The 26,005-nt window shown below is 45.7% G+C and overlaps 1 protein-coding gene across 1 annotated transcript in view; it reads left to right on the top strand.

Moving 5' to 3' along the window:
- LOC133111441 (nuclear receptor ROR-alpha A) overlaps positions 1-26,005 on the top strand; it is a 54,135-nt gene that overhangs the window by 14,876 nt on the left and 13,254 nt on the right. The window lies entirely within an intron of this gene.

Genomic DNA, 26,005 nt, shown 5'->3' with positions numbered 1-26,005 from the left:
GGTTCGACTTTACAATCTGTACAGAGCGCAGTCACAGCCAAACAGAAAAACATTTGGCTTGCAAGCGCTAATGTTTTATCTCGAGAGGCGATTTTGCTGCCTCCAGCTCTGATTCTCCCCATCCATTTCTTTCTGTCATGCTATCAGGCCAAAGCCATATATTTTGGCATGCGTTTCAAAATGAGGTTTGTATTATTTATACATTATTTATACGGGTGTTTTTAGTATCCACAATAGTGTTGGGGTTGTATGGTCATTGGCTAATAATAGCTTAAAGTGAATCGACTGCTGTTGGCTGGTAAGTTAACTGGTTGATAAGGTGATGTCATATACATGTATTTCATGCCTCGCTGGCTGATGTTGTAAATTAAGTGGCAGTGTCATGGACAAAAAGCAGCCTAAACATTGTCTTCTGAACCTCTTTAGTTTTGTTTTTTACTTGATCATTTTTACCAGCCAAATCCTCAACCAAAGCTAACCTGAGAATCAGTAGCTCTCTAGACTCAAGCAAGCAAGTTGAAATATGTTGTTATCCAAAGTCAATTTGTTACACAAATTCAATTTAAATAAATGTTCCTTTAGAAGTTAACCTCCGTGCTCATCTACTTTTTCCATGAATCTGGAAACTTGTGCTATAATGTGAAACCGGCACTTATCGGCATTAACATCGGACAATATGGCCGGACAAATGTTGGTTATTGATATCAGCTCCAGAATTCCCGTATAAGGCTATTTTTAGTAATATCATGTAAGTCTCCTGGGGCTTGTACTTCGTAAGATGCGCATTTAATGTCAGTGTCATTGTCAGGCTGTGCTGGTGTCTGGGTGAGATTAGCATGATGAAAGTGGAGTGGCCAGGGGAGAATAGTTGGTTATCTACAAGAAGCTGGAGTTTGGAATGGGATCATGGGTGGTGTGCTTTACAGTTGGGCAAGGTTACGTTGGTTCATTAGGATCCTGTTACGCTTTTCTCTGTGCTAAAGCTAAAGGGATCAATGAGTTTCTGCTTCCCTTCCTGCAAATTGTGAATTTGCAATTCATATAGCTGTTTGGCAGGTCTGGCAGGGAAATATGTGTCAAATATCGTGTTATGTTTAAATTTGTATGCAGGTTAACAGAAGCACTCCCCTTATATATACCCCTAAGTCATTGGAGAATTGGCTGCTCAGCTGTTTCCTGGCTATCTCTGTGTTGTTGCATCAATAGAAGTATATTAGCATTGATATTTTTAAAATTCATTTTAGTGTTTCAAACCTCTGAAGTGATCGTCCATGACTTATTTTATCACTGGGGCACATATACAAGGTGACACAGATATAATATATCAACAGAGAACACAGAAATGAAATTAGACATAAGGTTGTTCATAAATTAGGCAATTGCTCTAATGAAAATATGAACACCTGGAAATACCTATCTATGTTATTATTGGTTGGATGTACTATATATATATGATATATACAGACAGGGTTGGTGCCAGACAGGGTGGTTTGAGTATCTCAGAAACTGCTGATCTCCTGGGATTTTCACGTACAACAGCTTCTAGAGTTTGCAGAGAATGGTGCGGAATGTGAGAGGTCAGAAGAGAAGGGCCAGACTGGTCGAAGTGGACAGTAACGCAAATAACCACATATTACAACAGTGGTATGCAGGAGAGCATCTCTGAACACGTAATGTGCCAAACCTCTTAAGTAGATAGGCTACAGCAACAGAAGGCCAATAAGTCTAAAAAATAAGTCTAATAAATACCTAATAAAGTGCTTGGTGAGTGTATATTGTCTTGTGTTGACATGATTGCATTGATTGAATAGCTGTGAACAGCAGTGAGATTAGCCAATTGATTGGCCAATGCTCAGCCATCCAGGGGGCCCAAAAAGCATTTGTGCATTTCTTAGATCTGCAAGACAAGCTTTATCCATGCTTCAAACTGAGCTAGCTACAGTAGTGTTGAAAAAAAAATGCATTAAAAATAGGGCTGAATTCAGTCAGTTGCATTCTAGCCTTTGATTGTCCGCTTGTACTTCATGTTCTAAAGCAAGCCTCCTACTACTTGAAAAAAAATCACTGTAGAGTTGCGTTTCTTCACAAATAACTCAGCTATCTCTACATTAAAAGTGAAAAGGAAGAGGATACTCACTGATGCGCGTGCGAGTTGAAAGACTAGCGGAGTGATCACAGTGTGCGTATTCACTTTCATGTCTAGCATTAACAGAGGTCCCGTGCTTCAAAATGTAACTCGGCAGCAACCGTCTCTGTGTGCGGTTGGTACACGGCGCAGCGATCAGAGGTCCTGGAAGGCAGACAGGCCATGTGGCGGGCTGGCAAGGGGTCCGCTGCCAAGTTGTGTAACCGGTCTGGTCAGGCCGTACCAACTGCCTCTGCGTGCCGGACATACTCAGTCAGCCTCTCCACCTCCCCCTCCTCTCCTAAACTGCCAGAGGTTTCATTAGACCTACTAAATACCTCCCACACTCCACCTCCATCATTTCCCGCCTCTGGGCATTTAGATAATTACTCATTCTCATTCCTCCTCCTTCCGGCGAACGGGAAGAGTGTCCTGCGTGCATTAGTTTGTATGAAATATTTATCTTAATATAGCACGTTTTCACATCACGCCAATCCTGTCAGCGCCCTGACTGACAGCTGTCTGGATCCTCGGAATGGAAGCGCCTTTGTTCCGCCGAGCGAGCGGGAGCGGGAGAGAGTTGAGAGGCTGATCGAGCGCTCGGCGTGTGGGTGTTTTGTGTTGTCTCTCGTTTGAGGACGCCGTTTCTCAAGCACCTTCTGGAGTTTTTTTTCCCCGCATTGAATTTGGCGTACCTGTTTGTGTATCTGTATGTGTGTGTGTGTGAGTGTGTGTGTGTATGGGTGTTTTTATGTAAGTGCGTGAGCCAGCGCACATGCACACTTGTGGTGTAAGTGCACAAGTGGTGGTGGGCATCCAGCACGGTGTCTACTTTGTCGGCGATGTGCCCTACTGTCTCATTGGAGTCTCTTTGGAATCCAGTTCACAGAGAAACTCAATCCAGGGTCCATGGTCCCGGCAGGAGTTCCTCTTGAGCCAAGCTCTCCTTGTCTGAAGGGAGAACCTCTCTGTGAACTGTTGAGCTTCCTCTGAACCTGCTCCCACAGACCTTGGTCTGTCCCCACAGACCTGGTGATTGTCCATAGTCAGGAGAAGAGCGAACAGTAGGATCTTATCTAGATTTTGAACAAGAACTCTCTATCTCCCAGTTGTGTCTCCCCAAACCCAGGCCATGGGAGCCTGGCTGCATGGTGGGAACAGGCCCTAATCGGAGGTATTGAGCTCCTCACCCTGGCGTGTATTTCTCGAAACTTCAAACCCTGACAGATCTCTGCGGGGATCCATGATGCGAGCATGAGGTGGAGGGGGGGGGGGGGGGAGAGTGCTGCATGGAATCACTGCTGTTTTCTTATCAGTGAGGACTGAGGAAGATGTTTTTTTTCTTATTTTCTCAACCTTTTAGTTTCCATTATGGTGGTGAGATACAGCCGAGAGACGCTTTAATCCAGTTCACCGAGACGAAAGCTCCAGCCCATGAAGGAAATGGTGGATCGAAACACGCCGACAGCTGAAAATTGCTCTTAATGGCAATTTTGTAATGAAGATTGATAATTGAAAGTGGTTGTTTATTAAGTGGCTAAAGTCATTGTCTGACTAAATCACCTGTATCGACCTCCCCCAATTGCGGTCATGACCAGTGTGCATCACATCTTCTTGTTCATTCACTGGAAGCAAGGAGAAGCTCTTGGTCATGCTTGAAGTTGCGGCCCCAGCATTCTTTGCTGCTGGACTTGCGGTACGCTTCCTGAAAACGATGTGAATGCACAAGAGTTTTAAAGCAGCTGCCATTAATTATTTTGGCAAGGTGGTGCCCAAGTTGGTCGGAAGGTGTCAAACACCAAAACCTCTGGTATGACTCAGAATTCTGAAGAAAGGGAAGGTGCTTCCTGGAGGCAGAAAGGTACTTTCTTTCTCAGTGGACTCACACTTGTACTTGTAAGTTGGGGATGATTTGCAGCAGCACGGGTAGACTTTACTAAGATCTTATCTAGCCTGGAGGCATTAGATGTATACAGCATCACCTCCGAAACCCAGAATGGCGGTCGGTTGCTACCCAACAAGGGGCTGAACTTCAGACCTGTGACAAGGCACAGATTTCTCTCTATTCATCTCCTGCTCTGCTCACTAGAGGCTCAATCTAGCCACAATATGCTTTGTCCTTAACTTGTATAAACTCATTAGCAAGAGATTCATTATAGTGCTTGAGTTTGGTGGCACAAAGGCAAAGGGAAAATGCATATTGTGTATTGTTCATGAAACAAACATAAAAGACCTCTGGTACTTTCTCAATGTGATTGATACTCTTTTTAAAGGACAAAGTGCATTGTGGTTATATTGAATCAACACTTCAGCATTTTTGCGTCACCATTTGCAGGCACAGTTGCACTCCCACAAGCACACGCGGGACATCCTATGTCCTTCTGCCGAAGCCTTCTGCTAAAACTGTGGTGCCGTTTCGCTTTAATGAATGCGGCAAGATGCTTTGCGTGTGTGTCATTAGGATAGTCAGGAGACGAGCAGGATGAATATGCATCGCAACAGTAAAGACCTTTATGTTTCTGGTGAAAAAGACTGTGTCTAACACAGATTGTGCTTGTATGTCTTGTAGTTCAAATAAAAATAGAAACCGAGAGAGACAACCCCAAAAATGGTATAAATAAAATACAAAGGTAGCCTCTTTTTAGTAATGAGCTCAAGAGGAACTGCAGTGTGGTGGTCGATGAGTGTCCAGCTATGCAGCCTCATACTAGCAATATTGCCCATGGGTTGCAAAATTGTGCAAGTTGCTTAGAGTGCAGAATTAACTGAATCTTATGGATGTGAATTTATGAGATAAATATCCAAGCCTTCTTGCTTGAAGACATTTTTTTTTGTTTCTGATTTTGGCCAGCCACTATTAATTTACTAGATTGTTCTCTGGCTGTTCTTTAAGTATTGTGGCGACAAGAAGTGTGGTTCAGCTGAAATGTTTCATGTTTATGTCAGACACTGAGATATTTGAGTGTAGCTTACAACAATTGTTGGGATTGACCTAACCTGACATGGACATGAGCACATAGATGGGTGCAATACATCTGGACACTTTTTACAGTGTGTGTAGACACAATTTCAGCAATTGGGGACTTCAGCTCTGGACAGCTACTGTACTGTTGGTAAGCCCCGCCCCTTGGCTCTTGATCTGCCAAATGTTAGTGTTACAAGAACACAACCACGTCGACTTGTCTTGAAATCGGCAACATTTTTCAGTTGGCCAAAAACCCGCAAGAAAATTCCATCTTGCAAAGGTTAAGACCACACCAACAACTTATCTTCATTCTGACTCAACACTTGGCTTGTACCATATGTAAGACAGCTGATAAGTTACTGAAATGGCTTTCTGCAAGGTTTTGATCAGCCTTAGATGAAAGCAGAGAGGCTTAAATTGGAAGAAAAACAGCTAAACTGCCGCTAACGTTAGCTGTTCAAATAAATTATACAGCTGTAGCTCAAAGAACCGACATGTCTATTTTAGGAGTCACAACAGAAATTAGAGACTGGACAGTCAGAATCGGAACTGTGTGGCTCAGGGATGAAGACATAATTATTAATTCTACCACAATACCTTCTTATTACAGTAATTGTAGATAATGTGTTGGTTGCTGTCATTTTTATTCATTGTATGAACATGATCACAGATTTTTCAGTGAGTTCAGAGTCCTGCATTTTTATGCTTTAATGTTGAAGGGTGTGAAGAAATCAGTGAAGAAAGCCAGACGTGTTTTGTTGCCTCTACCGATTCTTTTTTTTATTTTTATGTTTCTCTGAGAAATATTGCCATGAGAAATGGCTCTTTTTCTCATAGATGTTAGAGCAATGGCTGAGTGTTTGATATGCTGTGCCCGCCCCCCCCCCTCCTGATTCTCATGTCAGTAAATCCCACAGTGACAAGGCATAGAATCTGTCACTGAGACAACGTAAGCCTTTCACATGCATAGCCGAGATAAGAAAGAGCCATTTTATCAGCCCGGCTTGTCTCTCTCTCAGCCTGCAGTCGAATGCACAGTTCCCGGACCCCCTCCAAAAGAAAAAAACTCATGCTCCTTTAATGACACTGCCTGCGCTTGCCAAAAAAGCAGGGGTTTGTTCTGCGTAGTAACCTGATAAATTTGCCAATTACACAAGGCAGGGATGTAGGCAAACATATCAGGAGAATAGCTACATTTTTTTCCTCTTCTTTTCTTGGCTCGGAGCTCATGAATGGGTCCCCCTACTGTGACCCATTCTGTAATGTAATGGGCATTGAGGAAAATTAAAAAGTATTCCTCGAAAAACTCCGGGAGCTACAGATGCCGCTATGACAGAGCGCCAGTCGACTTGTCATGCCACCAGACTGGCAAAATGTAATTGATATGGTACTCTAGACAGAAATAAGAAAAATCGCGGGTTTGGCGCCCCTTCTTTTGTTCCGGGGCATGTATAGCATTGAAGAGGATATTGTATTACACGTAGTGAAGGCGCAAAGCACTGCAGCGACCCTCCAAGGCCAGGAGAACTTGTTCAAAGTTGTACATGAAGATAATATAATTTCCTATGCGAACAGGATCCCAAATGCAATTCCAATGCGATAGGCTTTTCTTACATAACCCTTCAAATGTAATCTGATTTTGGCACCAAAATGTTTTGACATTGACGCTATAAGGTGTGTAAGAAGATAGCCAGCATACAAACAAGGTTACAGTCAATACAGATGTAGAGCAACCAATGAGTAATAAGAAATTTGGAAACGGAAAACAAGGTATGAAGTTCCTTTCATGCTGGATTTGGCATAAAACTGAGAACTTTCAATTTCGTATTCTTTTCATGTGGTGCAGCGAGATGACTCTTTCTCTCTGAAACTATTGCTGGGGAAAAGCAGTCGTATTGCTGAAAGATGTGTGAATCTGTTTGCCCACGTTCCCACTTTAAACTTTGATACCCCCTAAAATGTTCAACGTGGGATGGTATGGTTCTAGTTTTTCACCCTGGATGAAAAAAGCTGGTGATTAAAAAGGATTTCCCCCCTCCACTTGAAACCTGAATCCTGTGGTTAAGATCACATAGTTTAACACTTTGACTGTGTGATGGGCGTTTTGTCGTTTCTTGGTTTTACTGGGGTATTTTTTTTAAAGCAGGGGCATTACACTGTACGAGTCGACTGACAGTGGTCCTCGTTGCCTTGCACCTGGTGACTCATGATGAAAACATTTCTGTTAGGGGTTGGTGTTTTCATATATATATATAAACACCACCCCTAACAGAAGTGTTTTCATCATGAGTTTATTTTTTTGCCTTGATGTAGCCACCTACATTCAGTTTCTGTTCACCCACATCATAGATAACCATTTCACATCGAACCAATGGCCTATGTTTGCTGTTGGTGTGAATATACTTTATCCAACCCAGGCCCTGGTCAGGACCTGGGTTTTCATGGGTTAGACACTGCTCCACTTCAGTATAAAAAGGGGGGGGGGGGGGGGCCAGTGGTGCTCCAAGTCTTACCCTCTGCCCTCAGACAGAAACAATGTTCCAAACTGTTAGATAAATGAAATCCCTTTTGTTAAAATAAATACTGTTAGAGCTCAGTTTTTCCTTGTTTGAGGATGCAGGGTGTCAGGAGGTTAACATGCAACAGTGTATTGGAAAAAAAGAACCAACCAATATCAGTCTAACCAGTAGAGCCCATGTATATGTTATGTTGAGCAGCTTTTTTATGCCATATCAAAAGTAAAGAGAATGCAAAGGACAGTAGTCCTCATTTTGGTAGATCGGTTTGTTCAGGGAGGACTTTCGGTATGTGGTGGGTGAAGATCCTCTCTGGTACCATCGTCCCTGGCAAGCTGTGCTGCCCCCCTGCTTTCCCCCTGCTGTTGCTTTCACGATTCACAATGTAAACTGTTTAGGTAGCAAGGACTCATTTGCATTTGGTTCCCGTGGCCTGCAAATACATTTACACCAGCAGCTTCAGGCCCTGCAGCAGTTTTTAAACCTGCTGCTCTCCCCCGAGAGGCATCCAGAGGCAGGTGCCAGTCTTGTGGTCATCCCCCAATCAACGGTGCTCTCTACGCGCTGGTCCTCCGTGACTTCGGCAATTTCTGGCAAGGCAGAGGGCTGGTATATTCATCAGCCGCTGTCCAGGTTGAATAGCCGAAACTCTGATTTATCCCACGGGCCGCGAGCCAACAGTGGCAGTTTATTTAGCGCTAGCGTGAGGCTGTGTTATGTAACTGTGTTTTCAGTGAATTAGTGCACCTAAAACCCCTTATTTCTGGGCTCAGCCCTAAAGATCTACTGGCCTGTGTAAGAGGTCTGCTGTAGAGTCCGTGAATCACAGTAACCTTGATTTCAGACAGCCAGCGTTGTGCGTGTGATGGTATGGAATGTGTTGCAGTCCATTAGAAACAGTGGTTCTACTGAGAAGGCAATGACCACAGCTTTTTTCCCCCGGTCAAGCATTTCCATCCATGAAACATAATCCAACCCATTTTTATATTTAATTGGTTTCAACTTCTTAGTAACATCTTGCTTATATAATAAAGTTTTATATATAATACAGCGTTGCTTAATACAAGGTACAGTAATATTCATAGTCAAGGTTTCTTCTACTTAATAATATCTGTCTGTGTGTTATATTACTCTGAAATTTGATAACAGTGTTTTGATCATTCTGATCTTTGCAAACTCATGGTTGATAAAAAGGCTTAAGTGTGTGGCTGACTAAAATCGGATGTCTTTATCTGAACAAAGTTCCGTGTGCAAAACCAGCCTGTAAATAGAGACACCAGACACCCAATCATTAGTAGCATATAAAGTCTCCATACTGTAACTAAAGAGAATTTGTGAATATTCTGAATTGTGTACACTGCAAATGCTGTGTAATTAACTGAGAAACAATCACTGGACCAGTGATTTGAGACAAACTTTGAAAACAGCCATTGAGAAAACTGTTTGAAGGATTCAATTTCCACCCAGTCAATCCTCTTTCCTTAATCTTCCTTTGGTTTTGATACAGAAAATAAATGTCAATCAGCCAGACTACATTTTCTATTTCATTCGAATGGAATAGTAAATTGAAAAAAAAGTTCACAACTTTTTAACACTCACACCACATTTCTGACAGCCAGTCTACATTACCTGACAGATGTAGATGTTAAAAATAGCTGTGCTCACAGGCAATTAGAGGTATCATTTGGCTTCTAAGGTGAGAAATGAATCGGGCCATATGAAAACACTGGCAGCGCTATAACATGCAACAATGCATCGCTGTTTAGATTGGTCTCTGTGCTCTCTTCATAAACCGTGAATAGTAAACAGTAGCCTTTTAAAATGAACATTTTCTCAGAACAGGCATGATTAACATTATATTGTCACTCAGTGTGCTGCACCTACTCAAGCAGCAACTCCTCAACTTCAATTCCTTTGTCGTTGCTTAATGGCATACAAGGTTGCTGCTATCCGTCAAGTCCTTTCTGATGTTACCTTGTATCACACTATACATTTGACATGATCTCACAAAACTGAACTGTATCTTCTAAAAATGAGGCTTGTCGTCAGACTGAATTTGTCAGACTATAAGCGCTTTCCGAATCTTGATTTCTGCTAATGAGCAGCTGTGTATCCCATGCAATTTCTCACCGTCTTAAACAGTTAGTCTATATTCGTGATGCACAGCTACAAGAGGATAGCGACAGGGCAGATATGGGATATCTGTACCGAGTTTTTGCTGTGAGATTGTGATTACTGCTACGGTAGAAAAAGACATTTCTCCCTGCTGGTGTCCACAGCAGTTCATGTTTTTCTAAATGTGAAATGTCTCCATGTCACACGTAAAGATGCACCAAGAAATGAAAGGTTACAGTCTGCACTTTAACATCATATTCATTGTTTCGTTTCAAATCCAAGGTGTTGGAGTACAGAGACAAAAGAACAGAAATTGTACCAACTGTCCAAATACTTAGGGACCTCACTGTGCTATGGGAAAGAAGACAGAAGCCCAGAGGCCCCTCCTCTTTTGGGCACGCCTGTTTATTTATCACAACTTAATTATCAGCCAGTGAGAGAACAAAGTTAAAGCTGCATCATTATGAACCTGCTGCTGTGAAAACAAGTCCACACGCTGTTCTCTAGAAAGCTAATTTCAGTGTTAAATCATTATTTAACTTTAATGTTTAAATTCACTCTGAATAAAGTCAAGTCAGTGTGTGAATTCAGCTTCGTACCGAGTGCCCATGCGGAGTAAAGTCACCACACCTCCCACGGTGGGTTAACTAACGCTTGACTTGTCCGACCAAGCAATGCATTTTTGTTTTCTTTGCTGTATAACTGTAGCTACAATTTAATGTGCACACGTGGTTTGAGCCAACTGTGAAGGCTGTGCAGTTGTGGTGGGGGATTGAAGTGTGTTTGTGCGCATGTGTTTGCGAGTGTGTGTGTTTGTGTGCGTGTGTGTCAGGAAGAGAGGTCTGTTTGTGGTAATAAGAATTTCTGCAAGTTGTTAAGTTGTTTTTCTTCTATTAGTAATCTTTGCTTTGCACAGCACATTTACAGATGGGGGAGTCTGCTCTGATTGACTGTGTATTTACTGTAAGCTCCTGAATATTGCGTGTTTGGAGAGCTCCGGACAGTTTAACAAAGCTGTTGCATTAGATGATTGTTTAATTCGCTTTTCAATTAGCTCCTCAGAAAAGGACGAGTCGACAACCTAAACGTGGTGGCATTCCATTATTTAAACTCTTTCCACCCCCCACCCCTTCTCCATATAAATTGCCTGCTCTTTTTTTAAACTGTGTGTATTTTGGCTGTGCGTCTGAGCTCGGGAATCCAGAGTTAACTGTATATTTGGCTCTTATTGGAGTGGATTAAGGATTCTTTACTGCAAACCCAGGGGAATTTGTGGAGACATAAATAGGCGGGAGGCTGTTTGCAACCATGCCATAAAAATAATTGCAGGTTTCATATCATCTGTAATTTCAGGCACCAGCTCCATTGGAATGCATGCTTTGATGTAAAAAATTCATAATTCAGATTGAATTAATGCCCCCCAATAGGCTTGGAGTTGCTAATTACACAAGACTGGCTATACGCGTCTAACAAGGTAGAGAAGATGGCCTTAATAAAGGGAGAATTTGTCAGGGCTGAGGATGAATGGGTGTGGGGCGAGAATGTACTCGGTCAGATTATCGCCCCTCGACGGTGTCCTTCCTGTCCGCGGCGAATAAACGGTGGGAGGTCTACGCCAATACCCAGGGCTCGGCCCTGCTCCAGCATACAAGGTACATATAAGATGGAATTGCACATTTCTCACCTCCGTGCTAAAAAGCTGTGCCTGATTCACATATAGCTATGATCATATCACGCCTGTTCAAAGACGGCTGACCTCCTTCCTTCCTTCTTTTTTATACCATCCTAATTCCTCAGACTAATTAGCACTGTTGGCCAGGCACCTTTGCTTTTAGACTGGGTACAGAACACTTGAGAGGTCTGTGATAAAGGCCTCATTTCACAAGGATCAATAGCTGCCCTGCTGAAAAAAAAACAGTTGAAGCTAGGTTTTGAAACAGCTGGTAGCTGGTTGACCAGTTCAGACCACTCAACATGGTTTGATCAGCTCAAGCTATGTTTTGAAACTGCTGGTAGCTGGTTATTTGAAGCTGGTCATAGCTGGTTTTGACACCAGGATGCTTTTCTCTCTAGCTACAAACCAGCAACTTGCTCATTGCCTCTCCTTTCTTTAGTCGGTTACTCTGCAGACAGCCTTGTAGGATGCGGGAGAAAATGTACACATTACTCATTTTCACAGCTGGGTATTGACTGAGGCAACACAGATCAGCTGCCCTGCTCAAGGGTACGGCAGCAGGAGCCCACGTGGGATTTGAACCCACAGCCCACTGATCAAAAGGCCAGCTCCCCAAGCGGTGCTCCTCAGCCTTGTTTGTTAAGTAAACCTCAAGGGCAAGTAAACATGCAGGGTAAAAAATCTAAAGTGAAAAGCGTATTTATTTTCATTCATACCAGGAAAACCATGGATGACTAGTTAAGGAGTGGAGCTTGGGGCGAAGAGGGCGCAGGGTCAAACCTCAAGTGGAGCACGACTAGTGTATCTTTGAGCAAGGTCCCAAATCTGTCCCTGTCCAGGGGTATATATTGTGTGTACTGTATACTGCATGTATACAATATTAAATACATAACTGCAACCAATGCAGTTTTCCATTAGGTGCGGGTGATGTGAATTTGTGTGTTTGTGTGCAGTTTTATTTTTGTGCAGAACAATTGTAGGTGCCGCCGTTAGCACGGCTCTTAAGCTGGATATTAATGGCTGGACATGCGATGTGTAACTGCCTGTGTCCTCCCGTGTCCTCCCGTGTCTGCTAACATCGCCGGAGAAGGAGAGTGAGGGAGAGGGAGCTATTAGTGGTCACTTGACTGTGTTCCAGCACCTGCTGGCCCGTGCAAAATGTACAGTACACTGACGGGCACCGCGGTCTGTTTATGGCAGGGACCACCGTGAACCGGTGCTGGGGGTGGGGGGGGGACTCTCCTACAGGGTCCAGCTTCCACCCTTCATTAAACAAGGTTTATTCCCCCGCGTTCACATTGGGAGACGAGGGAGGGGGTGGGTTTCCAGCTAATTTTCACAACCCCCCCTGCTCGCCCAGACCTGGCATCTACGCTTTCCCACAACCCACCTTTGGCGCTCCCTCCAGCCACCCCTCCCCCCCCCCCCCCGAATCAGACAGGCCACTGTGTCTGTGTGCTCAGCTGTAGTCGTGAACACTGGAATGTAATGAGTTGTACATGGCGATAGCAGGTGTTCCTTATGGCATCTTAATGGCTCCGCAGAGCCGTTGTGAGGTGATTTATTGCCGTACACACCCGTGATAAGGTGTAAGATGTAGATATTTGTCTTTGCTGACAGCTGTAAAACTAGTCTTTCTCGCTCTCCAAGCCCCCCGTTCTGCCAGCCCGTGTAATCGGTGGCAGGGGCGGAACGCTTTTAGAGAATCTCTTTCAGAGCCCCTGATTAAATATTATGTAATTGCCTCCACACACCGAGAGGTCTCAAATTCCTCGCTGTCGGCTGTTTGTTGATTTGATGTCGGCTTTATAAAGGTGTCGGGGGTGGGAGGGGGAGGGGCGCTGGTTGTGAACGTGGCTCAGAGAGGACAGGGTAACACTGGCTCTTTCTCAGTGAGGTGACGGGATGCTGGTGGCTAGTGTTAACCAGGGGTAGGCACTCTGGGGTCACCTTAAGGCTAGCTTGTAGTCCATCTACCTTCTGCCGCTCAACTGAAATCGCAGAAAATTCATGACTGTTTCATTATCTCCCAACGTATGCTGTGGTCAGTGTCCAAAAAAATATAAACGCACTCCAGTCGGGCAGAGTTTAAACCAATGTCACTCGACCAGCAACATCCATTGCTCGTTACCAGTCGGAGCAACGCTCTGTCGTTGGACTATAAACTGGCCATTAGAGCAGTGTGTGGTATGGTAAGTGTGGCACGGCTATGCAGTGACATCACGTAGCCCTGTGCCAGGCAGGTGACGGGGTGGAATTTACCCCACTCTGACCCCAGCAGTGTGCTGGGTAGTTAGGTGTGGTCGTAGCGCTGTGTAGATCCCACGTCAAGCCCCGGTTCAATGGTTCCTTCAGTGTGCCTCGCAGCGTTTTCCAACCCCCGATGGAAAGTATCGACTGCTAATGAGACTGCAGAACACAGACACAGGCCGAGCCTAGAGGAACAGGGGAGATTTGAGCCTGTCAGCTGACTCTCAAAGAGCCTTTGCATGCTAACAGAACAGGCTGATTGTTATTCCAGGGCTTTCGGGTGTGTTTATGTAATCATTAATCTTGGCACCCCTTTTGTCTGGGGAGGATTAGAGCTTCAGGTCCTTTCACAGGGCATTAAGTAGGTTCACGGAGAAGTAGCTGTAAATATGCAACCCCCCTTCCACCCAAACTTACCCCTTACCCCCCAAACTTCCCTCCTAAACCGACCCCTTCCTCCCCAAACCTCATCCTTTCACCCCACTGTGTATGCTGGTTTTTGTTCCAGCCATGATAACATGATCTATTGTAATGAGCTGCTAATTGTCCTTAATTAGCTGCTAATTGTTCTTAATTATACTTTTTATATCTGCAGAAGAATGATTTACCCCCTTCAATTGACATGCCAGAAATGTATGTAAACCCTAAAAATGTATTCCCTAAAAAATGTATGTCCCATATTCACATTCAAGGAAATTCTATTGGTTCGACCAGCTTATATTTTCATTTACTGTGCCATGTGTAGTAAATGGAAAATAGAATTGGTCCCATTTGCTGAGTCTCGAAACTTGAAACCATGGATTTTACCAAATAAATGGACAACAAATAATTTAGGGGTGTTTCATAAATAATATTTTATTAAACCTTGCTGTCTGTCTTACTTGGATAAATGTTTGAGCCTACCACCTCCAAGAACTTAGTTATTTCTTATTGAACATTTCATATTGAAATTTGGTGCAACATGTGAGGATATAGCAAGATATCCGCTATATTTTGGCACCCCGTGTTAGCATTCTCCCCTACAAACACATTTTCAGCAACCTTCATTGATCAGATCATTGGCTTTGATAAAAGCCGCCATCAGCAGTTGGTCCCCAGGATCAGGGTTGAGAATCACTGCTTTGAGACCTGCAGCTAGCCTGCCTTGCCGAGTGGGTGTTCATGTTCGCCCATAGCATGCCCAGATAATCTCATCTAGGAATGTACTGTATGCGATGCACTGGGAGCTTACATGAGAAACACAACAATCGAGTGAAAACAAATCTGGCTGCTATTTGGACAGCTGCAGAAAATAACTTGAAAACACAAGAAAGCTTAGAATGAAGGAGTATTAATACATACTGGTTTTTTTTTTGTTTAAACATTCTTTAGTGAAGAGAAGAACGAAGGACTTATTATTATGTGTTCTTGTGGCTGGATATAGGCCTAGTGTATATGCATTTGTTTTTCATATAACTTATACCAATCAACATTTTGTTTAAGAAGAATTTTGTGATTAGGTTATGTTGTCACCTCATCATTAAAAATCAAGACTTGTGCATACCATTGAATGATTTTGATCATGAATAATGTACAGAATATAAGTCTATCCAGATTTGGACTCAGAACATAGGCCAACAATATGTATAATTTTGTACGGTAAAAAGTATGATGCAGCTTATTTGGCACACTGCGCCTGTTCTTGTGCTGCCGAGCAGAATTGATTAAAGTGTCGGACTGCTATCGATTCATGTTTGGATTAGAATGCCTTGAACAATAGAGCTCAATGCCCCGGCTTGTTTATCCCCCTTAATTATTTCTTTTTGAAATATTTCAGTGACTAAAGTTATTTGACTGAAGATAATATGAGATAAAGCAATGGTGACGTAAATAGGCCTAGATTACATATGTGCAGAAGCTTCAAATATAGTTTCACTTCAAATAAAGCATCATATAATATGTCCATTATACTTGAATTGACTAATTGATGAAGATAACACAATGTTTTTTAGTCAATAAGCCGGGTATCAGAGATTATAGATAGAAAGCTGTTTGTTTTGAAAGGGCTATCTCGGAGTCCAGTGTCACTCTTTGTTCGCGCAGATATAGGTTTGTGGATTTGCTCTTTAAACCATGCTATTTCTTTCACTCCCCGATCGATCTGTCTTCCTTTGAGACAAAAATAGTGATCAAAAGCGGAGTTTTCTGGGTGTGCGGAGAATAACTACGTATTGACGACTGAGTATCGACTTTGTGTGAACACCAAAGGCCTCTGCTGGCTCACCCCTTAACCTACTACGGTCGCGCAGCTCCGCAATAGGTTGGAAACGTGATGTGTATCAGGGTGGGGTATTAGTTATTCTCTCTCTACAATGAATAGAGAGAGATCCCCTCTACCGATCACCTCTGTTATACTCTCTCTCTGCAACTATATATATACTAGGGTGTTTTGTGAGTCCTAAACTCTACAGGTGTGATTGAGGGGAAATGTTGTTATGCCCTGTCTATAGATGTGTTTGCATGGAGGGTTGGTTCCACTTTTAGCTTTGATACGGCTCCATCAGTGTGCAAGGTTGTTGCTGACAGTGGCTCTTGTGGTTTCATGTAGTCTTTTTTTTCTCAGGCGAATGTTTGAGCAGTGTGAGAGTGGTGATACTGCAACAGGTAGTTTATTTCCTGCACAGTGCACATCCAAGCAAAGCGGCCAATCAGTGTTATTAGATGACTCTTGCAGATGAGAAAAAAGAGCAGCAGGACTAGGGAAAGACACCTTCCTACTGGCCCTGAGATAATAGTAGCCCTAAGGTTGTTGGAGTTGGTGTTACAGGGCTATTTCAATATATCTACATGGAGAAGGATTCAGTAACCCAGCTAATGTACCAAGGTCTCTCTGCCCCATCACACGTCCTGCGAATGAGCACTTGGCTCTCAGCACAGTTCGTCTTGAACCCTGTGGTCTAGTATTTCTGCATCGCCGTCAAGCAACTGAGGCAGCGCCATTCATTTCATGACCGCCAAGGTTCTTTCTGTGAACGCTCCGTGAAGTGTCACACAAATCTCACGCCGGCAACACTTCAGCAACACACGCCATTGTAATGAGCTGCTAAATAAAAGGTCACGCTTGCTGATATCAAGAGTGTTTTCATTCATAAGGTAGAAATACATTTCCTGGGGTTTTTCTTCTTAAAAGCCTGGCGAGTCATTCTATAACTTCAATGTGCTTTGTTCTTGCTGGTGGGCATTCCCTATAACTGGCCCACGGGTGGTCTTGATGGGCTACTGTAAGGTGGAAGCCTTTGTTTCGGACTGGTCTCATGGCGTGGGTTATTGGTGAGTCTGCTGCTGTGAATTCTGTAACTCCTGCTGTGACACGGACAGCCAGCAGGTTGCAGTGTTGAGCTGGAGGGGTGCCGGGGACCAAGAATATGAAGGTTAATCTGGAGTTTGTTGGGACACAAGATAAATGGCTTTCCTGGAAAGAGGGGGGTGGACCTCTCATTCCTGGACCGGGTCAAAGATGCTTCCCAGATTTGGGCCTGTGTACAGTTGGACTGCCTGCAAAAAAACAACTTAGCCATTGCGTAATTCCACCTGGGTCTTAACTGCTGGGACAGCTAAATCCCAGTTGGATATAAAGTGGGATTTGTGACTTGAGGAGTTTAGAATGATGTTATGACAGGTGTTCGGTTAACATTTTAAATTCCAGACGTATTATTTGAAGGTGCTTGATTAGGTAACCGACAAAAATACAGCAGAACTGACTCAGTACGACACTGGCTCAGTACAGTCAACTGCGACCGTACGCGACATCTTCCTAGGGGGCGCCATTTTGACTTGCTGCGCGAGCTGCCTCCTGGAAGGGGGGGCTCAGGGCAGTCCCGGGCGTGACGCGGGGCAGAGTCCTGACCTGCAGCGGGGCTACTTGGGCCTCAGCCAGGCCCCGTTTGTACAGAGGCGTGTTCCCACGGAGAGCGCGCCGCGGCTGTTACTCTCGGGTCAGAGGGTCTCCGCGTCCCCCCCACCCCGTGCTCCAGGTGCTCCGCTGACCTGGCGAGTCAGGGCATCAGCTTGAGCCGGGGGCGAACATCTTGCAGGGACCCCACCCCCCCGTGAACCCCCCCCCGAGCCAAGAGTGGGATTCTGCAGGCCGTCTGTCGCAGGGCCCGCGGCCAACGCCCACGAGGCTGTGCCCACACATGTTCACTCCGCTCGCATCGTTACACACCGCCTCACACACACACACACACCCACACACACACCCTGCGCTACACACCGTCTCGCCTCACACACACACACACACACCCTGTGCTACACACCGCCTCACCTCACACACACACACACACACACCCTGCGCTACACACCGCCTCACCTCACACACACACACACACACACACACACGCTGCACTACACACCGCCTCACACACACACACATACACACACACACCCTGCACTACGCACCGCCTCACACACACACACACACACGCTGCGCTACACACCGCCTCACACACACACACACACACACACCCTGCACTACACACCGCCTCACACACACACACATACACACACACACCCTGCACTACGCACCGCCTCACACACACACACACACACGCTGCGCTACACACCGCCTCACACACACACACACACACACACACACACCCTGCGCTACACACTGCCTCACACACACACACACACACACACACCCTATGCTACACTCTGCCTCGCCTCACACACACCCCACGCTACACTCTGCCTTGCCTCACGCACACCCTGTGCTCTTTGTGTGGAGGAGCAGCTCCCAGCACTGGCTGTGTGGAGACCCCTGTAATGGTCAGGTTTGTCAGAGGCAGCAGTAGGGCACAGTGGAGAGGAATCCAGGCTTTTCACTTTGAGGTTACCGGTTCCCATCATACATGTGCCCAGCTAACACAGCTCACAATGTGGAATGTTTTGTCAATGTTATAACATTGCCACTACATGGCAGTATCATTGTGTGAGCTGGACGAGCATTGTACCCTGGATAAAGATGGTAAATCTGAATTTCTCCAGTGAATTTTAAGCCCGGTAAATTGACTGTAAAATATATTAGAAGTTAGCATGTCAGGTATGTTAAGGTAAAATAATGATGGGACAAGTGTCAAGTAGCAAGTAGTACTGGTCAGTGGTTCCTACAATATGTAGTAGTTTATCCATGAAACTGGTGTGGATATACTGAAGATTTGTCATTGTTTGTTGACAAAACTAGCAATAAAAGGCTTTGCATTCCTTCACAAAAAAGTAATCTGTTGAAAACAGCCAAACTGAATTGGTTGCATAGTGTGATATCAGCTTTTGCAAGTTTTGATGAAAGTTGGCATAAAACTAAGTGTGAATCTACATGCTGCAATGACACAGGCAGCTTTTACAACAACATATGGTAACACAGCAACCTAATCACTGCACACTACGAAGATAGATGTTATCACTGTACTGAGGTGGTGAAAATTTTCCACTGCACGCAGTGATGGAGGGAGCAACTTGACTCGAGACCATATCACCGCACTGTGACAGACAGAGATGTGTTTTTCTCACGTGGACAGAAAGATGTTACCAACACATTTAGTTCTAGAGACCGTATCGCTGTGCGTGGCGAGAGACAGAGATGTTTCGACTCGCGGTGACAGAGAGACGCCACATTACCGACACGGCGAGGCGTAGAGGCCTTATCGGAGCGCGCGACAGCCGCGAGAGATCGAGGCGTGTTCCTGTGGAAGCGACCCGGCGCTGGAGGCCTTCCCTGTCAGCGCTGAAAGTAGGCGACCGTGCCGCCGCGCGGGGGCGGGAGAGGGGGCTGGGCCGCGGGCCTGCGTGGCTCCCTATATCTCCCTCTCTCCATCTCTCTCTCTCTCTCCCTCTCTCCCGCTCCCTCGCTCCTTCCCAGTGCTCCCGTCTGCACGGCAAGCCCCGCTTTATCCCCCAGAGTGCAAACACACAGACACACTGTCAGGAAGCTCGTCAATCTCCGAGCACAGCAACACATAAATTAGGGGCCCAATTACTGCTGCGCCGTCAAAAAAAGAGAGAACAGTGATAGAGAAAGAGAGGGGATGCTTTCTCACCCACCCCCCTTTTCTATAGTACCTCAGCCGCCCCATAGTGGGTGTCAGAAATGTTTCAATAAAGGTGTCAAGGGGATAGAGGAATATGGAGACATCCCGGTGTTTAAAGGCGTCTCGAGTTTGTAGGGTGTTGGAATATTAATGGCCACACATGCGAAAACACACATCCGTGCCCTCACACACGTTCACACGTACATACACGCACTACCACACCTGAGACACATATGCACTCTCTCTCTCACACATACTCACACAACAGACGCAAGCACACCTGAACACACACAAATACACACACATATGCTCTTTCTCTAACTCACACACACACACACAGATACGCGCACACACAGATACACGCATCCACACACACAGACACTCACGCAGTGGAGCTGAGTGCAGCCTTGGGCGAGTGTGGAGAATAGAGTGGAGTGAAGTCTGGCAGGAATCAGGATGAATGCTAGCCCTGTTAGCGCTGGGTTTGGATGCTTCCTCTGCAGTGCCCTGCAAGGCCCTGGGCGGCTTCGGTTCGTGTTGCAGGCCTGGGTTCAGCGCTCACACGGAGGTAGGAGAGGCTTCTCTCCGTCTGCCTGAATTTCCCACCACCTCCTAGCAACTTAGTTTACTTTCACCAACGTACATGTCTGTAGCAATCCCCCTCGTTTTATTAGCTTTAATTTAATTTATGATTCTGGTTACGGTAGAAGGATTTCCCCCAGGGTGGAAGGGTTAGCTGGAGAAAATGGCTTGGAGGTGGTAGCCGCGGTGGTTTGCGTCGGCGTGTTTTCTTTCTTCTCCCCCCAACGCAGAGCCGCAGCTCGGCGAGCGCTGGCAGGTTGGGCCGCACGCCTTTGCGCCCGCACATGACTGTCACCAAACGAATGACAGATTTACGCTCTGCCTGTTCTCTCTGCCGGTGTCCTTTTACCGCTGGCATTCAAATAACCTTTCTGGGGGACAGGGAAACGGTAAATGGCAGTCAGATTAGGCTATGTGACAACGCCACCTGACAGACGGAAGCCACATCTGAACGCTGATTTCCAAATGAGGGTCCATTTTTTTTTGTTGCCTTGGTTCCACAGCTGTCAGTGTTATTTGCGCTTTCTGTTTGTGAAACTACAAATTATCTCCCCGGCCCAAATGCTAAATAACACAGCGTGATACCATCAGTTGCTATTTGCTATGCTAAGCAAGAATGTGCTGAATGAATGATAGTGTGGTTTTTAAAGCTTTGTTAAGGCCCATAAATGCTTACATGATAACATTTATTTTGGTTGATGTGAGCGGTAAAGAACTATAACATTGGCTATTTCTGGGGTAAAGCCCTGCACTCATCTTCAACCATTGAGATTGCTTGTGAGATTGTAACCACCAATCGTATTTTGAGATGATGATATGAATTTGATGAAATGGTCTCTGTGAGCCAGATTTGAGGGGAACTGTTAAGCTTTGCATAATGCAAGCGCTGTACTGTAACACAGACACTCTGCTTTTCAGACCATTGGCTTATATAATCTACTGACATGGGGCCTCTGTCTTGCATCATTTGGTCTCAGGCAGCTATCAACACATGCACACATACACACTCAGACACACACGCACAGTAAACAGACATCGCTGCACAGCAGATGAGTAGCTTGAAAGAGAGGTGTGCCAAATTAACAGCGTTTCTGTGTCTGCGATATTTGTGTTTCAAATCTTTGTTGCTTTCATTGTGTTCTAAGAATAATAATAATGAAAATAATAATCCTTGGTTTTCTGCAGGTGGCTTGACAGGCCCTCCCCCCTGCTTCTTCTTTTCTTTCTTTATTGCTTTGTCTGTCTCGTTTCTTCTGTAACATCCATAAAATAGTTTGTCTGTTAAAGCACCAAGACGGCAGGTTTTTATCCTGCACTGTGTGCAGAATGGCGAATGCGGAAGCAGCCTACCCCCGATAAAAGCCCAAAGTTATTAATCGGCTCTCCTTCCACGTGCAGCTGACTAGCTCAAAGGAGTCGTGGCAAATTTCCTTTTACTGTCTTAGCAAATAATCTTGTTTATTTTATGTATATTCCGCGTATTGTGTCAACACGGCACTTTGAGTTTGCTCTAAATGACGTTTCCCGGCTGCAAATTAGCGGCTGGCTTCGGCGCTAGGCGACAGGAGTGCCGATTCTTCGGGGGGTGCTGATGTCAGCTGTAAAGGGTGCGGGATGCGTGGGACACGCGGAAGTTTCCGGGAGAAGCCGGGGAAGCGGGCAGCACATGTAATCCGAAGCGTTTGTTTTCCTGTTAATGAGAGGGCGGCTTTTTTAGCGGATGGGGTTCGCCTGCTTTTTTTGCCGTAGTAATCAAAAATGTTGAATCGGGACATCTGTGCTGTAAAGGAAATGAGTGTTGGAGTTCAGAACCTCCTCACAGGCTGTGATCCAGGCAATCTGCAAAGCCGTCCACGGTCTTCTTTTTATCACCACATCTCAATAGACCGGTGGTCTCCAACCCTGGTCCTGGAGAGCTACTGGGTGTGCTGGTTTTTGATTTCACCTTAAAATCAGCACCCTGTTTAGACCCAGGCAACCAGGTGAGGTGAGTTAACTGTGTAATCAACTGCTCTAATTGATTAATTAAGTGCAGAGTAACAACAAAAAGCAGCAGACCCTGTAGCCCCCCATGACCAGGTTTGGAGACCACTGCAATAGACTGTTTTGCAAACAATTTTGTCTCAGTTGACAGAAGGGCTAAGGTGGCCCTGCTGAAAATTACAGCTCAGAGTAGGTTTTGAAACAGCTGGTAGCTGGTTGACCCGCTCATACCAATCTAGACCAGCTTGGTCATGCTGGTTAACCAGTTCGTACCAAGCTAGACCAGCTTATGACCAGCTTGGTCATGCTGGTTAACCAGTTCGTACGAAGCTAGACCAGCTTATGACCAGCTTGACCAGCTCAGTTTTCAAACTGTCAATACCCAGACTGCTGGTCAATGTCCTTGAATGAATGGCGCTATTGATGGAAAGCACCAACAGTCAATACCTTCGGTTTAGTCTTGTCCTGATGCAAGGTGGGCGCCCATGGTCACACGCTTATGCTGTAGAGCTTTGCAAGTGTTTGCAAATTTGAACAAACTGTGAAGTGATTAAAGGCTTACTCGTTATTTTACATTTCAATGTAATAATGGCAGGTGGTTCTCGTGCTTTTTTAGGGATAGTATGTGTTAGCTAAGCATTTATTATTTGCTGAGGAACCTGGAATGTCAAGTGGTTTTTTGGGATTTGGGCCAAAGGGAACTGTGCTTTTAAAGTGAAATGGCAGGTTCAGATATTACTGGTCCAATGGTTACGTAAGAGAGATATACGTAGAAATGGAATAATAATTATTATTGTTTTTTATTATTCTGGCCACCTGATGAATATTATGTCTTGTGAAATCTTTCGGACAGTGCTTTGGTCACATTTGTAATGTTGATGGTTGGATACTGTATTGTTATTTTTGTAAAGCATTATTCACCTTTGCCTTCAATCTGTCCATGAGAAGCTGATGAGATGCCCAGAACTTGGGCTGTCTTCCTGTGCGTGTGTCTAAAAAGAGTGGATGTGTTCATTTTAATTAGCTGGACCAGACTGAACTGGGATCAGTGACAGGGCTGAGCTCATGTGAGACTCTGTCTCGGAGGGCAGTTGTTGCAAATGACTGCATATGTCAATAGATATCGATGCACTGATCTCAAGTACTTTGGCACACGGCCTTCAATTTTTATAACAACCCTTGTGGTTAATTGTAAACCACTCTCTGCATTTGAAGTGCTGTTTAAGAGCCCCAAGGCACCCTTTCTCCGAGAAGCAGACAACGCAGTAATGATCGGCTCCAAATTCTCCCTGCTTTGCGGGGGATAGGCTCACGCTTTAATGACAACTTCAGAGAAAGGCTGAACTGTGAACTCCTCAAAACTCGATTTGAGCTCAGGAGATGTATAAAAAAACATACAATTTGGATCATTTGTAAGGCTATTAAAATATTTCATGAACTGAACCTCTTATCAGTGTGGGTCTGGAGTTTGAAGGAACAGAGATTCAACCTTCTCAGTTTATGTAGGCCTTTTTTTGCAAAGAAATGTGTGATGAATGGTAGATGTTGTTTGATGAACATGTTTCATGTTCCCTGTGTCCTTTCTCATTCTGACCCTGTTAGACAAACGAGGCTGGCTGCGTCCCTGGTGTAGCACGGAGTCGAGCGCAAGCCATAGTCTCATGGTCTTGTTAGAATGTAGGGAGAAATGTGTGTCTGCCTGGTGAGTGTGTGTCCACTGGCGAGTGTGCGCTTGCTCGGTGAGTATGTGTCTATCCAGTGAATGTGTGTCTGCTCGGTGAGTGAGTGTCTATCCAGTGACTGTGCGCTTGCTCGTGAGTGTGTGTCTATCCAGTGAGTGTGCGCTTGCTCGTGAGTGTGTGTCTATCTAGTGAGTGTGCGCTTGCTCGTGAGTGTGTGTCTATCCAGTGAGTGTGCGCTTGCTCGGTGAGTGTGTGTCTATCTAGTGAGTGTGCGCTTGCTCGTGAGTGTGTGTCTATCCAGTGAGTGTGCGCTTGCTCGGTGAGTGTGTGTCTATCCAGTGAGTGTGTGTGTCTGCCCGGTGAGTGTGTGTCTGCACGTGAGTGCGTGTCTATCCAGTGAGTGTGTGTCTGCCCGGTGAGTGTGTGTCTGCCCGGTGAGTGAGTGTCTGCCCGGTGAGTGAGTGTCTGCCCGGTGAGTCTGTGCCCACTGCTGAGCGTGTGCCTGTCCCTGGAGGCTGTTGAGAAGGACCTAAAGCCGGGCTGTCTCCCCATCCCTCCCCCGGAATGACCGAGTGCGAGTGTGCATTCAGCACTGCTTCTGCAGGAGAAATGAAGGCATCTCCGAGAGGGGGTGGGGTGGGGTGGGGTGTGGTGGGGGAGAAAAGAAGGGGAGGAGAGGGGGAAAACACTAGAAGCAGGAGCCAGAGAGCCTGGCATCGGGGGGGGGGGAGGGTTGGGGGTGGCTCGTGGAGGCTGCTGCAGCGCTCTAGCGCCACCTGCTGCCGGCCCCCCTGCTACCCCCCTCCCCGGCTGCAGCCGGCCCTAATCGCGGCACGCTCGAGCTGCTGTCGTTCCGTCAGAACGAATCACCCGAGTAATGAAGCGGAAAATGCCCAAGGAGAGGAAATGCAATGCCCTGTTAATATTCAAACGGTGGAAAGAAAAAAACACAAAAAACACACTAAGCAAGCCGGCCAGTGATTGGCCCTGGGGTAGCGTTCGGGAGCAAGCCGGGCAGGGATTGGCCCTGGGGTAGCGTTCGGGAGCAAGCCGGGCAGGGATTGGCCTTGGGGTATTGTTTGGGAAGCAACCGGGGCCTTAAATAAAATAAGAGCCTTCTCTTACTAATCATCTCAGCCTGCTTTTCTTTGTGTCCCGTCCCTGCCCATTAAAACACTGCCTCTAATCATCCCTGACAAGCTGATAATACATTCGACAATAGACCAAAGTGTGAGGAATTCTTTATATCAGTCAAGGTCTCGCTTCGCTTTTGTCATACCGCTCTTGTATAGCTTGATGGAATGCACATGGGGGGGGGCTGTTTGGGGGTAGATGTTTCGATGCAAAATTGACAGTAACACAGCTCCCCGTCTCTGTCGCCTGAAATGCGGGCTAATACGGCACTTGCAGGTGGGGGTCACCTTCCGACTTCATTACGGCGAGCAGAGGCGGCGGGTGTTTTTGATTGGCCGGAGACGGAGCGCCCTTCTCGGAGCGGGGCTTAGCGGATCAGCTGTTGGCTAGAGAGCGCGGTCCTGAGGCAGTCCTCGGAGACGGCGACATTATCCGAACGACGGGGCCGCGGCTTGCGGGGGCCACTGATTAAATGGGCTTTGCGGTTTCGGTCCGGGCACGACGCCGCAAGGTTGATTCGGGGGAATTAATTCTCACCCTTCGGCTTTCAAGGTGCACCCAAGGAATGCGGCCCTTCTTTTAACGTCCTTGGTCGAAACTCACCCTCCCGTGCGGTAGAAACGCACTCATTTTGATCCCAGAGGTACTGTTTGGTCGTTGCCATGTGAAGGGTGTCGCTTCTTAGAGTGGCAACTTAGAAGCCAGACTAAATTGTTCAGTTCATGTGACGGTATTCATGTCATTTTTGTATGTGTTCATATTGGTCCTGCATTGAAGCTAGCTACACTGTATTCATCTACGCGGTGGTGTCTGGGCTGAAGCCGATGCATTTGCTTCTGTATGTGCGTGTAACCGTGGAGACAAATTATTGAAATGTGAGTGAGCTCCACTCCGGATGGCAGCACTCCCCCCT

Source organism: Conger conger, chromosome 15 (assembly GCF_963514075.1).
Source record: "Conger conger chromosome 15, fConCon1.1, whole genome shotgun sequence".
Lineage (NCBI taxonomy): Eukaryota > Metazoa > Chordata > Actinopteri > Anguilliformes > Congridae > Conger > Conger conger.
This window is presented reverse-complemented; position numbering and strand designations above follow the sequence as displayed.